Consider the following 14,543-nt stretch of genomic DNA (forward strand, 5'->3'; position numbering starts at 1 on the left):
CCAATCATAGTTTACAGAATCTTAGAGTGGTCAATAAAATTTCAACACACAAACATAAGATTTGGTAGAGACCTATCAATTTTAGAGGTCTTTGTTTTAGGAGAAATTTGAAGTGACCAATCTCAGGTCTGAATGTCGTGTCCCACCCCGGCCAGCAGGGCAGAAAATCCTTGCAGGTTCTTGATCCTGAGGGAGGGAGAGAAAGGGCAGGAGAGAGATGCACAGAGAGTAGAGACAGCACACGGTTTCTGATCAAGCCTCTTCTTTTATTCAGCAAACACTGTATCTTATAAAGCTTTTTAGGCGGGAGAACAAGGCAGCTGACCTAGGTCGGTTGCTAGGAAACAGGGTCAAGGGATTTTGGCTAGGGTAAAGAAGGAAATAAACTAAAATTTTTAGCACAGCACTGAAGGGCCGATACCACCCTGCCTGTGGGTGATTGATCTTTGTTCTTCTGGCTTCTCCTCTGACAGGGAGTGGCGCTCCCCTGCCTATTTTTGCAACTCCCCTCAGGGAGTGACATATCTGGCTAGCAAATGGCCAAGCAGCTGAATCTTTGCCACTCCCCACATCTGAAGGGGAGGTGAAGCAGGTGCACAGAAGCGAGAACTTTGCAGTTAAAGGGTGGTATCTAGCAACAGTATCTTAGAAAACAAGTTAATCTTTAAGTTATAATTTATGGGTTACATCTTGGGACTCCCAGAGCTCAATTTCCCAACCCTTGATTGTTCGAGCAGAAGGGTTGGAGAGTGAAACAATGATTGGTAATTTTTCATTAGGGTCAGCTTGACCCAAGGAGGGTCTTACAATTCCCTGCTTCTGGTTGGAATAATTCAAGAAATGGTTCACTGAGATTGGTCCTTAAAAAATCCCTTAAACTGGTGCAAGGGTTGCCTTGTTTGGTGCCTCAGTTGGTTAAGCACCTGACTCTTGATTTCGGCTCAGGTTATGATCTCAGAGTTCATGGTATCTGGCCCTGGGCCAGGCTCTGTACTGGCAGCATGGAGCCTGCTTGGGATTCTCTCTCTCCCTCTCTCTCTCTGTCCCTCCCCCACTCGAGTGAGGGCTTGCACTCTCTCTCTCTCTCTCTCTCTCTCTCTCTCTCTCTCTCTCTCTCTCTCTCAAAAATAAGTAAACCTAAAAAATATTTTTTAATCCTTTAAACTGCCAGTGGAGTATCCTCAGTTTCATGTATACAGACTTCGTACCTTAAAGCTTTTTGTACCTGCGAGCCAAACTAAAAGGAAGCATATGTGAGCATGAGTGAGCACAGACTATCTCAGAATGGATACACAAGAAACTCCAAGGAGACAAACTCAGTGCTGAGAATAGGGTGTGAATACATTGGTTATTCAAAATATAGTTTCACATTTTATTTTATTTTTTATAATAGTTTATTGTCAAATTGGTTTCCATATAACACCCAGTGCTTCTCCCCACAAGTGTCCCCGTCCATGACCATCACCCCCTTCCCCTGTCTCCCTCCCCCCTCAGCCCTCGGTTCGTTTTCAGTATTCAATAGTCTCTCATGATTTCTGTCCCTCTCTCTCCCCATAATTAAAGTTATATAAAGTCAGTTGCAAGCCAAGCATATGTCAACAGTCACCCAGCAGTAGCTCTCAACAGTACTGTCACCAAACTCGGAATTCTTCAGTTGATAATAATGAGACAGGAGCTTCAGCAGGATAATGCAGAGAGGCACTTTTTGTGGTTGTAATGTGCTCTGCGTCTTTTCCCCCATAATTCTCCATGGATAAACTGCTTGATCAGAGTTCATAGTCTTTCTCTTTGTCATACGTGTATCCCACCCTTTTCAAAGAAAGCACCAGTTCTCAGAGATCATAAAGTCTAAATCAACATTTTAAAAGCAATAGAAGTTTTTTCTGAATTCAGACCCACAATGAGTTTTGAGTTTTGAATAGTTTGCAAAGCAGTTTCTGTTTCTTTCTTCTGCTTCTACTGCTCCAGACCTGAGGCCAACTACAATGCCTTGTCTAAAAGCAGACTCACTAAACCCTGGTGACACAGACTGCAGCAGAAGCTTTGAAATTTAAGAACTTTATGTTTGGTTTGTTGTTTTGTTTTTGTTTTTACTTTAAGTCAGGTCAAGTTTTTTAGCCTTGATGTGTCCCCCTCACTCATCTTTCAACATAAAAGGAAAGTCCCCAGAGACCAAGGCAGGGAGGGTGATAGGCAGATTAGACTCAGGAGCAGCTTTCATAGTTTCATTTGCATAGAAGAGGCCTGGCAAGAATAGACACCAAGTATTAACAGAGGTTTCCTCTCAGTGGAATCATAGGTGAATTGAATTTTTCCAGATTATCGCCAGTGAGCATATTTCACATGTTATTTTGCATTGCATTTCAGTAAAAACAAGTCAGTGTAAAGATTCCTAGATACTGTGATTCATTAAAATGATTTTGTAGTATTTTTTCTTCATACAAAATACGTTTCTTTAAATAAGAAAAAAAAGACATGTTAATTTCAAATGCTTTCTTTTTTAATGGAAAAACAATCAGCTATGATATTTTTCAGTGAGTAAAAATTTCCCCAAACAGGCTGGCTGTAAAATTTAAATTTTAAACATTTCAGTGCTATAGTATGTTAACTCTGGTTGAAAGTGAAAATCTTCCTCAGGCATTTGGAAGCATCCGACTTCAGCTCAGGTCATGATCTCAGGGTTTGTGGGTTTGAGCCTGGCATTGGGATCTATGCTGATAGCTCAAAACCTGTAGCCTGCTTCAGATTCTGTGTCTCCCTCCCTCTCTGCCCTCCTCCCCCCTCTCATACTCTGTCTCTGTCTCTCTCTCACACAAAAATAAAACATTTAAAAATTTTAAGTGAAAATCTTCCTTAAGTCACTGAAAATCATTATAACAAATAGTTTAAATTAAATTTTTTTGATTCAGTATTTTCCTAAAAATAGCTTTATGTTTTCAGAACCTAATAGAAAAATGAGGCTACAAAGTAATTTATAAACTAAGACCATACAAGAATATAGGTAATTTATGATAAAATTCATTGTCCTTGTACGTTTTTAGATATTACATAAAACCATAATATGTAAAAAAGTAAATTTTTACAAAGGGTGGCTTCTACAAGTAGTGGCACTGCTCTGTTTATTGATATGAGCACATAACAGGTATATTCCTTTGGAAAAACTCATAGACTTGTGTCTTTATGAAATGGGCACGTTCCTGTATGTGTTATTCTTCAATAAATAGTATTAAAAACAAAAAAGAGGGGGAAGTCAAACAGAATTGGAGGTCACAGAATTTCATGAGGAGGACTGAGACTAGGTTGTTGGATATTATGGATAATAATAAAATAATAGCTACCATGTATATGGCGAACAATTACAATGAACACTTAACTGTGTGCCAAGAATTGTTCTAAGAATTTTATGTATATTAATAAACATAATTCTCTCTAATCCTGAGGTATGTTCTATTATAATCCTCATTCACAAATAAAGAAACTGATGTTGAGAGTGGTTAAGTAACTTGTCCAAGGAGGTTATAAACTACTCTTTCAAGAAATTTATGGTGAATGAAAAAAAAGAACAGTAATTCATGCAGAAAGGATGTTTGGATTTTTTGTTGTTGCAAGCAGTGTTGAGTGCATTTATGATTTGAGAAGCCAGAGAGAGAATGGGAAAGAGAACAAAAGGACGCCATTCTCACCCAGGAGGCCAGCAGAGGGTGGATCAGGAACCCATATACATACACTTTTGCCCAAGGGAAAAGTGCCTTCTAAGAGCTGAAGAAAGGAGAGGTCTGTGCAGCGGAGAGTTGAGAGATCCCACATCAGCTAAAGGAGATGGTAAGGACCTTGCTGAGCCATGTGGAGGCCAAGAATGGATAAAGAAAGCTGAAGAAAGCATGCAGTGAGGATCAGTCAGTGTTTATGACAGTTAAAATGATGGTAATTGCTCATTTCTGGATCCCACCCCATGCTTACTGAATCAGACGCTGGAGGTAGAGCCCCAGTGCCTGTGTTTTTTAACAAACTCTGAAGGCAGTTCTGATGACCCCTGAGTGTGAGAAACATACTGGTTTATGAGATCCACAGGCCTCAGAAGATCAAGGAAAGATGGGTCCACCCTGTGATATACAGCATGAAAGGGTAGATTCCCTCAGGAATTGAAAGTTTTAAATAAGCTTTCCAAGTGATTCCGACATAGGTAGTCTGTGAATACACTGGGGAAATTTGTTTCAAAGGTGACAGTGGCGAAGTATGTAGGCTTTGGAACTAGAGGCTAAATACTACTATTTATTTCCCATGCTACCTTTGGCAAGTTAGTTAACCTCTCTGTGCCTCAATTTCCTCATCTGGAAAATGGGGCTAATGGTACCTTCATAGTGTTGTTGTGAGGATTAAATAAGGTATGTAAAATGCTTGAAACATAATAAACACTCAATACTCAATAAATATTAGCTCTTAGTATTGCTCTGGTTATTATTCACTATAGTTGGAAGGCCCAAGGCCACTGATGGTGTAACCTATGAAAAGTAGATTAGGCAAAGGAATGTTTGAGCAGATTCATGAAAATCACCCACAGAGTGGAAAAGAGAGTTTCGTGACCAAAAAAGATCTCAGAAGGCAAAAAGGGAAGTGGCGAAGTGAGGGCTGTACCCACTTACTGAGTTCCCTGGCTGGCCAGAGATAGCCACCGCCAGGGTGCACCAGAGCTCATCCCTACAAAGTTAGTGATGGAAAGCAAAGTAGGGTTGCTGAGAGTGGTGGGCAGGGGGAGATAAAACTGCTGCTCTGTCCTCCCCAAGGAACCAGTGTTGCATCAAGGGCTAACTGCTTACAACCTGCCTGGTTTTCCTCTGACGGGAAGTCCACATTCTAAAAATGTTCTTCATGAACAGAAGTCCTTTATTACTCCTCTGACAAGAGGCCTGCCATTAGATTCTAAACTGAGCCTCTTAACACACTGTCTCCTCTGAGGGAAGAAGGTGCCGTTTGCAAGTCTCCAGAACATTGTCCCTTTCACACTATGCTCTGGACACATGGAGGGAGTCCCAACCCTCAGAGACATCAAATGAGATCCATAGAAGCCTATCTCTTGGCACCCTCCCTGACAGATTGCACCTCTGTGCTAGATCAAACCTGATTACAATTTAGAGGAGCCAAGGTCTCTAACCAGCTGGTCCTTCACAGGTGTGATGAGAATGGTGATGGCACCTCCAGCTGGGCAGGAAGTTAGGCCCTGGGATGGACAGCTAACAGAACCCAGTGGGGTCTGCTCCCAGATAAACTGCTGTTTGGTAGTAACATCACAGCTGTTGCAGAGTCTGTCGAACTGCAGGAAAAGCTTGCTCTGAGAATCAACTCCCCCACTTCCTTTTCTTTTTTAAATGTTTATGTATTTATTTTGAGAGAGGGAGAGAGTGCGAGCAAGGGAGGGGCAGAGAGAGAGAGAGAGAGAGAAGCCGAAGCAGGCTTCACACTGTCAGCACATAGCCTGATGCAAGACTCAATCTCACAAACTGTGAGATTGTGAACTGAGCCAAAATCAGGTCAGACACTTAACTGACTGAGCCACGCAGATGCCCCTCAACTCCCCCACTTTCTATCCCTGTAACCTTGGGTAAGTTAATTCACTACTCCGTGCCTCAGTTTCCCCACCCAGAAAAACAAAGAGATACCTACCTCTTAAGTGTACTGTGAGGATATAAGGAGGAATTTGTAAAGATACTTGACACAGAGCATGTGCTCAATAAGCGTTCCTTCCTTTCCGTTGGCTTGGCAGAATATGTTTACTAGTGTAAGTTGAGAGTCCAGACCTATCCCTTGGAGTGGTGCCAGCTTGGAGACTTCTAGATGCTATGCCCAGGAAAGAAAAACAAGGTTAGAGAAAGGTTAAGTAAAACTACTCTCCACCCACCTGCCAGCTTGACAGTGTACTGTCCAGCAAATGCGTAGCTGATGCTCCTGGGCCATGGGCATGCTTAGGCAGGGGGTCATATCTCTACACCAGGCTTACCACTATCTGGTCTTCCTGTGACTAAAATCAGTCATTTGCAAGACAGTTTTTCTGTGTGAAGCTAATCAATCTGTGAAGTATTTTGAACTTTGCTCCCTTCTACATTGAGCCCTCCCAAATTTCCATCCCCCACCCTTCTTTCTCCTGGATAACTTCTCCTTTTACTAGCCTCGACCATAATCATTAATTCTTCAGGGAAGCCTTCCAGACTGGTAAACTAGGCTAAGTACAGGTACTTTGCCTGAACACTTTGCAAACCTACAAATAATGAAATGATTGTGCATTTGTGTATCAAGGCTGTAATCCCCACTGCACTGGAAGCTCCTGAGGGAGGGACAAAGCTCCGAAACCCCAGCACCTGGCACAGTGCCTGGCACATGGTATGTGCCCAAATGTTTGTTGACTGACTAGATGATCCCTGAAGTCCCTTTCTAGGGTTAATCAGGCAGGCTGTTCCTCTATAACCCTCAATGGCAACAGCACAGCTGACCACCTAGGGTCTAGTCTGCAAAGGGCTTGGGACACCCTGAAATGTGACATCTCTTTCCCCCCCCCCTTTCCTCTCCTCTCTCTTCATCATCCCTATTGACGTGGTGACAGAATCTCGAGCAGCCATTCAGCCTCCACCACAGTGGAGAGAGAGAATTAGCCAGCAATCTCAGCACCTCTTTTGGGTTCTGACAAAGAAGAGCCAACCAGGATGAACATAGCGCCAGAACTGGGTGTTTCAGATCCCAGAACAAGGTCTTAAATCCTGGGTGACAAAGACTAACTGCCTCAGCGTGGCATACAGTCCGAGGCTGGCAGATGTGTAAGAGAGGCCTAGATCAGGGGGTCACGATAGCTCAGACTCTGACTGCCAGGAGAAATGTGGTTTCTGAATTCAGAGGTCAAGAAGCTTCCCTCCTGCTGAGTGCTGGAGAAGAGTCCCAGAATGAATGGGAAGTGCAAAGAGAGAGTCAGCCCTGAAGGAACCATCCATCAGAGGCTCAGATTGCAACTGCTCTTCTGTGCATTGGCTTAAAAATCAAATTCCGTTCTAGACAAATTTCCTTATTGCATGCAAGCTGCTCTAATTTCAAGAATGTCAAATATGCAGCCAAATGCAATTACATTTAAAGCACAGCACTCACTTGAAATATAGCACAAATTTCGAAACCAATTTTAATCACATTACAGAGAGGGCAGACATGCTCAGGAGTCTGAAATTCCGCCTTATCTAGAGAGCCTTTCCTGATTAGTTAGAAGAGAGGCCAATTTGCTAGCTCTGCCCTGCCTGTTCACACTCTGCTGTGCATTTATCGTTATTCTCATACATAATGTAGATGTGCTTGTCGATTATTCATTCTTCCTCGCTTACCTGTACACTCAGTTTATCACATGACTTTTATGTGTGAAAAATGCTTGGGCTGTTTCTTTCTGGGACCGCTTTGTGAGCATAGGCCTCATCTCCACCCCACTCCTGTCCAGGTGCTAAGATGTCTTCTTTGAGAAGGAAAGCTCAGGGAGCCATAGGCCAAGCCAGGTGGTTGTAGGGACAGTATGTGGCGGGGATCCCAAGCTCCCCCAGACTTCAGGCACAAGGGATGTTTTTGTCTGGTCGGTGGGACTAAGTGCCACAGCTTCACTCTGGTCTAGGAAACTGGCATACTCTTTGCAGGCCAGTGTCACCAGAGATGCCTGCATGTATATTCTTGCCATGGGGTGGCTGGAGAAAGGACTGTCTGACTGTTCCCTGTGGTGCCCAGTCTATTGACCAAGACCTGAGGGAACTGCATTCAGGAGGCAGCTGATAGGAGGGAGACAAGAATGTGGCTAGTTATAGGTTCTGACCCTTGGAATTTTCTGGTTGGAAAATCTAGGGGCCTGATTACCTTTTCCCAAAAGGTTTCAGGGCCATCATTTGGGTGGGAAAGGTTTCCAGGTTCCACACACAGCCTGAATCCCATGCTCACTCGTTCTTGCTGTCTTAGGTGTCTCTTTCTCCCTTTCTCTCCCTCTCACTCACTCTTTTTGTCTCTATGTATGTGTCTTAGTCTTTTTCTCCACTGTCTCTTTCTTCTCTCCCTCTCTCTCTCTCTCTCTCTCTCTCTCTCTCTGTGTGTGTGTGTGTGTGTGTGTCCTTCCCCTCTCTGTTTCTGTGTGTGTGCATGTGTCTCTTTTCATTTCTCTTTGTGGCTTTCTGTCTGTCTCTCTACTTCTGTCTCTCTCTCTCTCTACCACCCCCACTCACTACTTCTCTCTAATTTATTCATTACTGCTTACTCCAAGTGCCTAGACACAGAAACACCCATTTTGTCCCTTGGACAAACACACATTTAAAAAAGGTAATTTCACTTAGAAATGAAGAGAAAGGAAATGGCCGAGAGCACAGATGTCTGCCTCAGTTAGGATGCTAAACCAAGCCCCTTGACTCTTCCTCTGGTGTGTGTTGAGGTCACAGGACTCCAGCCCCCAGGGGAACTACTGTCATCCCAGAAACTGGTTCACTGGGATATTCGTGAGATGGATGACAACTTGCTGGGACCTGTAGCATCAGATGGAGGAGTTGGGGGATGAATGAAAGTGGACTCCATGAAGTAGATTAATGACTTTTAAGATCTGTCCCTGATGTGAGATTCTAGGATTCTGAGATTTTACTTGTGATTTGCTTGAAAACATGAAATGAGTAGACAGTGTACACTTCTAGGCTTCATACATTAAGTATTACAAACTAGACTATGTTCAGAGGAGAGTGAGTAGAATGGAACAGAGACCAGAGACCACATCACTGTCTCAGAGCCAACATAAAATTAAATGCCTCCTGTGTGCCAGACACTGGTCAATGAACCAGGCATAGAGAGATTAGTAAGGCACAGTCTTTTGACTTCAAAGAGTGATAAAATTTAGAAATACAAGTTTAATACTAATAACCCACATTTACTGAGGGCTTACAAATGTGCCACACACTGGTCTAAGCTTTTTGCATGTGCTATCTGGTTTAGTCCCCATTTTATAGATGAGGAAACTGACACACAGGTTACATTCAGTGACACTTTAGTACCATGAGGACTGATTGAAAGAACCAGGGCTGTCTAGCCTGCAGAAGAGAGGATTCAAGGGAACGTGAATCTTTTGTCTTCAGACTTCCATCAGAGTCTGAGAGAGCAGACGTATTTGTATGTGATCCCTGAGGGCAGAGCTGGAACCCAAGAATGGAAGCAGATCTGGACTCCATACAAGGAAAAAAAACATCTTAGGAGTCAGAACTATCGATGGCTAGAACAGGCTTCTTGGAAAAGGAGGGAGATGTCTAAGCAGGGTCTGCCTAAGCATCCAGGTTGTGGGCAGAGAGGGGGAGTAGATGTGTCTAAAGGTCTCTTGTAGTTCTCAGAGGCTGCACACTGGCTTAAAGACATTAACATGACCTCTTTAAAGTCCTCTGGGGATCCACACTGTAGCTGCCATGTGTCTACCTCTATATACAGGGAGCACCTGTGGCCTGCTTGTGCTCATCCTCCTTCACATATTTCCTAATTCTCTTCATATGCCCACTCCCAAAGGGTTTGGGGCCATGCCTTGCAAAAGAATACCCCCTCAATCTCCACCCTCCCCCCGCAACTTCCTAGTCAGGCCTGGAGCTGTCATTGTTGTTGTGGAACTCCAGACAATGGCTTTCTCAGAATGGTCAAACCACAGCAGGTGACTAACAGGCCAGTCACCACCAGCCAGGTCCACGAAGCCCATGGACCCTCATGCCCCATCCAGAGTCAACAATGGTCACCTATTAGTCTGGCCCAAGAGCCCTTCTGACAGCCAAGATACATACTCTGAGTCTGGCACACTCACATTGGCAGCTAAGCAAAACATCCAGCAGTGGAAAAGATTGCTAGAAATGGCCAAGTTCATGAGGTGGCCAGGTATGGCCCTTGAGGTCACCCCTTTCGGTGCTTGCAGGCCATGGTGTGAAAGTACAGACTAGCCAAGCAAGAGCAACTAAGTCCCTTGGGAAGGCTAATCAGTTTGTGGTCAGAGAAGCCAAGGGTTTGAGCTCCTGTAGGCAAGGAGGAGCTTTTCATTTCATTGTGCTACAAAGAAAGCTTCCACAGGTACAGCTCCTAGCCCCCTAAGTCCACAGTTTCCAGCCTAGACATAATCTCAAAGAACAGCTAAGCAAATAATAATATTCTTGTGGATATCCATAGATGTCAAGGATAGAAGGACAGTAGCGAAATAGGGACCAGCCTTGGAGCTGGGGATGCCATGAGGCAGTGGCTTGTCACATTCTGGAGACAGTTCCAGGCCAAGCTGAGGTGCTGAAGGGCAGGAAGCTTACTAAGAAAGTGTCTTGGGACTTCTGCCTACTTTGGTCAAGTGGGAGATACCAAGATGAAGCCATTCAGGTTGGATGGTATGTTATGGCCACTCTGAGATTCCATCTAGTCATCTCTTGGTACCAACTGGCAGCCTCCTTAAGCTGGGGACAAGGGATTTAATTCTGGAAAGGCCAAGGAATTGTTGGAGAGATTAAGATAGAGGGGATGGTATTGGGTGGGGAGAAACGGAAAGGTACTCAGTCACTTATGACTTAGATTTAATAACTGAGACTGACCATTGGAGCTCCAGTGGGGACTGACACAGGTTTTGGAGGCAGAAGTGCAGTGAAGAGAATTCCTGGCCAAGTTGAGCCCTTATAGCTGGAGCAAACCAGCAGAACCACAGAATGTAGTTGTTGCTCAGGTGGATGTCCAACAACAAAGGGGATCCGGTATGGTGCCCCAGGCCAGGCAAGGCATGTAGCTGTCTGAGAAATTGAGGCTCTCAACTGAGTCAAGTTTGGCCACCTAGTAAGCTGTCATGTCACTGTTGTGGCAGTTGGCTGAGAGGTCCAGAACCTGAAGGTGACACAAGGACTGGAGTGCTCTGTCATTAGCCAGATGGCTATGGTCCAGGAGGTTGGATGCCGGGATGAGGGAGCTGGACCAACAAAGCTAGTGAAGGGTCTCTGAGGCCAGAACCTCTAGCTAGTTGCCCTGAAATTCCAAGCCATCAGTTGCACCATCCCCACCACTAGGGCTTTTAGGAGGTTGTGAGAGAGGTCGAATTGTTCATGGGAGCCCTGCCAAAGAAGTTAGGAAGCCAAGGCCCTAGCAGGAAATATAGCTTGGCTATCAGGGTGGGGGAGAGAAAAGAATATCCTGTGAGCTAGACAGTGAGGTGGAGTCAGGGAGCAAGAGCTGAACTCCATTCACTTTTGAGCACCTCCTATGACACTGTCACATACATGACCTCGCTCCAAGAAGTAGGGGTCGTTGTTGTGTCACGTACATGACCTCGCTCCAATAAGTAGGGGTGGTTGTTCCTGCTTTAGAGATGATGAAAGACACTCAGAGAAGCAAAGTGACCTGGCCAGTGTACAGAATTTTAACCCAAGTCTCACTGACTCAAAGCCCATGCCCTTTCCACTATTTATCTTGCCTCCTTGAGTGTATCTTGTTCTAGTTCAAAAGGCCCTTGTTCTCTATGGCAACAGGAAATTTGTTTCTATCCAGGAATAAATCAGGGGATATTACAGTACAATACAATCAATATAGTCCTTGAGTGTTAGAGCTGGAAGAGACCATAGAAACCATTTCTCCCTGAAAACACTCTCATTTTCTAGCTGGAACAAAAGGCTCAGAGAGGGGGGAAGAAGCTTGTTTAAGGGAACAGCAAACCTGAGTCTGCCTGCTCACCCACTGCCCCAGGAGTTCATCAGGCCTGGTGAAGAAAAGAGAGAGGCAACAATGAATCCATTTCTGGATTCCTTGGATAGATGCTGCCTACCCATAGTTACTCTTTCTTAGAGATGGGGTATCCACCTAGGACAGGAGAACCCTATTTCTAGCCCCTTCTCCTGGGAAAAGGGTCATCCGGGGAGGTTCTTTTCCCATCCCCCAGCTGACCCCCATTGCCCACCCTGCCCCACAAATATAACTTACTGGGTAAAAACTGAGTTTTGAGGTAAAAACAAATAAGTTAAACTCTTGACTTTACCATTAACCATTAATCTTAGGCAAATTCTGTAATTTCTCTGAGCCTCAGTTTCCTCATCTGTAAAATAATGATACTAATACGTCTCTCATAGGCTTGCTGTGGAGATAAAATGCGGTAATACCTATAAAGCGCTTAACACAAAGTACCGACGTATAGATATTCCTTTGCCCCTGCCTTATCCACCGCAGACTCCCATATTTTCACCCTGGACTGGAGCAGAAAGGCAAAGGTCCCCAACATGGGAAAGGTGGCAGCCTTGGGGCTGCTACCCATGAGCTTCAGAGACAGCAAGACCAGGTGCAGGCTGAGTTCTGGTTGGACTTTGCTGTTGGACCCCTTCAGTTTTCCTCCAAACCATGAACCTGGATGGACCTTGAGTACTTTTACATAGGCCCATGCCAGGGAAGGAAATGCTTTTTCCGCAAGACCCCACAAGCGTATCTTTTTCTAGTTCAAAAAGCCCTTGTTCTATATGGCAACAGGAGATGTGTTTCTATCCATGAATGAATCAGGGGATCCTACAATCAATACAGTCCTTGAGTGTTAGAGCTGCAAGAGCCCTTAGAGACCAAGAACCAACAATTTTCCCTGGGGCAAACATAAGGCAGAGAAGTTGGGGAGGGGGGTGAAGGCTTTTTAAAGTGGAAAGGAAGTAGAGGAGAGTTGCCAGGCTTTTCTAACATCTCGAGGTGCCAGAAAGTGAACAACATGAGATCCCTTCCCTGACTGACTTGTGTTGTGCTCAGCTCTATGGGGCTGTCACAGGGAAACCCCTTTTAGAGGAAGGGAAATTTAAAATCGGAGTAAATTGCCCAGCCTCCCAGCTGCTGTATCATGGGACTCTGGCTCAGAGATTAGAGGAAAGTTTGAGGGTGGTGGCCAGGTTGGTTGGGACAGGCCCCTACCACTTAGCAGGTATTGTGCTGGGTGCCTTCCACCCACTCACTCAATTCATTAGAGCCAAGCCCCTTGGGGGATAGAGGAGACTCAAGTCTCACGTGTATTACAACACAGCAACTGCTCTGGGATGTCCCTCTCTGGCCTTAGCTCTCCCTTCTCAGGCAAGCTCTTAGAAAACTTGATTGCTGATTTCTTCTTCTGAAAAAATAAGTCCTAGGACTTGATCCCTTGGTCTCCATCTCCACTACTTCTCTCGGCAAAGCCCAACTCATCTCTCACCTGCCTCTAGTCTCATGCCTCCTTCACAGCAGCTGAACTGCCAAGCCAGAAATTACAATGATCCACTTCCTTGGTTTAAGGTCTTTGATGACTTCCCACTGCCCACCAGATCAAGTGCGGCCTCCTTCACCTGGCATGTGACACCCCTTGTGATCTGGCCCCTGCTTATCTGTCTTTATTTCTTGTCACTCCCCCACAAGAAACATGCATTTCAGTCATACTTAACTGATTACAGTTGCTGGAATATGCCCATGCTGTTTCATACCTCTCTTTGTTTGCATATACCATTCTTTCTCCTTGGAATGCTCTTTCCAGCTTGATTGTCCGACAATTTGACTGTCTTACAAGCTGCAGCTGAAATGTGATCTCTCTCCTGAAGCCTTCCTTGATCTTCTATCTTTTTTTTATTTTTATTTTTATTTTTTTGCTTCAGACTCCTAGTCACCTAGGTGGCACCCTCCTCCTACTTTCTTGCCAGTGCTTGTCATGTGTGGTCTTGTTTCTCTGCACCCTACCTCCTAATTGTTTTTCTCACGAGCTTTATTCTATATCAGGCATTCTGCTAACATTGTACCTGTTATTCCATTGAATCTTCACATCACCCTGTGAGTTTGGTACCATTAGTATCGTCCTACAAGCTAAGAAAACTAAGGCTTGAAGAATCTAGGTCACTTACCCAACATTGGGTATTGGGTTAATAAACAGCACAGTGGAGATCCAAATGCAGGCTCGACCCTGGCACTAACGTATCTAGTCTTTACCCCTTCGAGGTATGTAGTAATACTGGGAGAAGAGGCTTGCTGGGGCTGAGCAGAAGCAGAGATGAAATTCTTTAGGTCCATGTGCCCTAGTGTCCTAGAGGCTACAGAAGTGACCTCGGGGCAGCCTAATGGCCAGAATCTGAGACAGAGAGCAGGGTGAGACAGGAAAGAAACTAGTACCTTTCTAATGAGAAAAAGATGAAAAGCTTGAGGTACTGACGCTGCTTACTTCAACAGCTCACACAGTATCCCCTGGCCTAGACAGAGAAGGTCAAACAGTCCTGGGCATGACTGACAGGTGGCTGGGAGAAGGAGTGGGGAGGAGCAAATGAAGCTAGAGTTCGGGCTCCAACTGCCACCTGGTGGTCAGCCTTAGAGAGGCAAGTGGATGGGGCCAGGGTCCTGTCTTGGCACAAACCAAGGGGCAGAGAAGCTGCTCAGGTGAGCTGGGCCCTGGTTCACAGTATTCATTCATTCACCCATTCATCCAGCCATCTTTCCACTCATTTCTTCATTCAGCAAAGGTGCATTATACCAAGCACGGTCTAGGCACTAGGAATACAGTAGCGAATAATATTAAAAAAAAAAAAAAA

Source organism: Suricata suricatta, chromosome X (assembly GCF_006229205.1).
Source record: "Suricata suricatta isolate VVHF042 chromosome X, meerkat_22Aug2017_6uvM2_HiC, whole genome shotgun sequence".
Lineage (NCBI taxonomy): Eukaryota > Metazoa > Chordata > Mammalia > Carnivora > Herpestidae > Suricata > Suricata suricatta.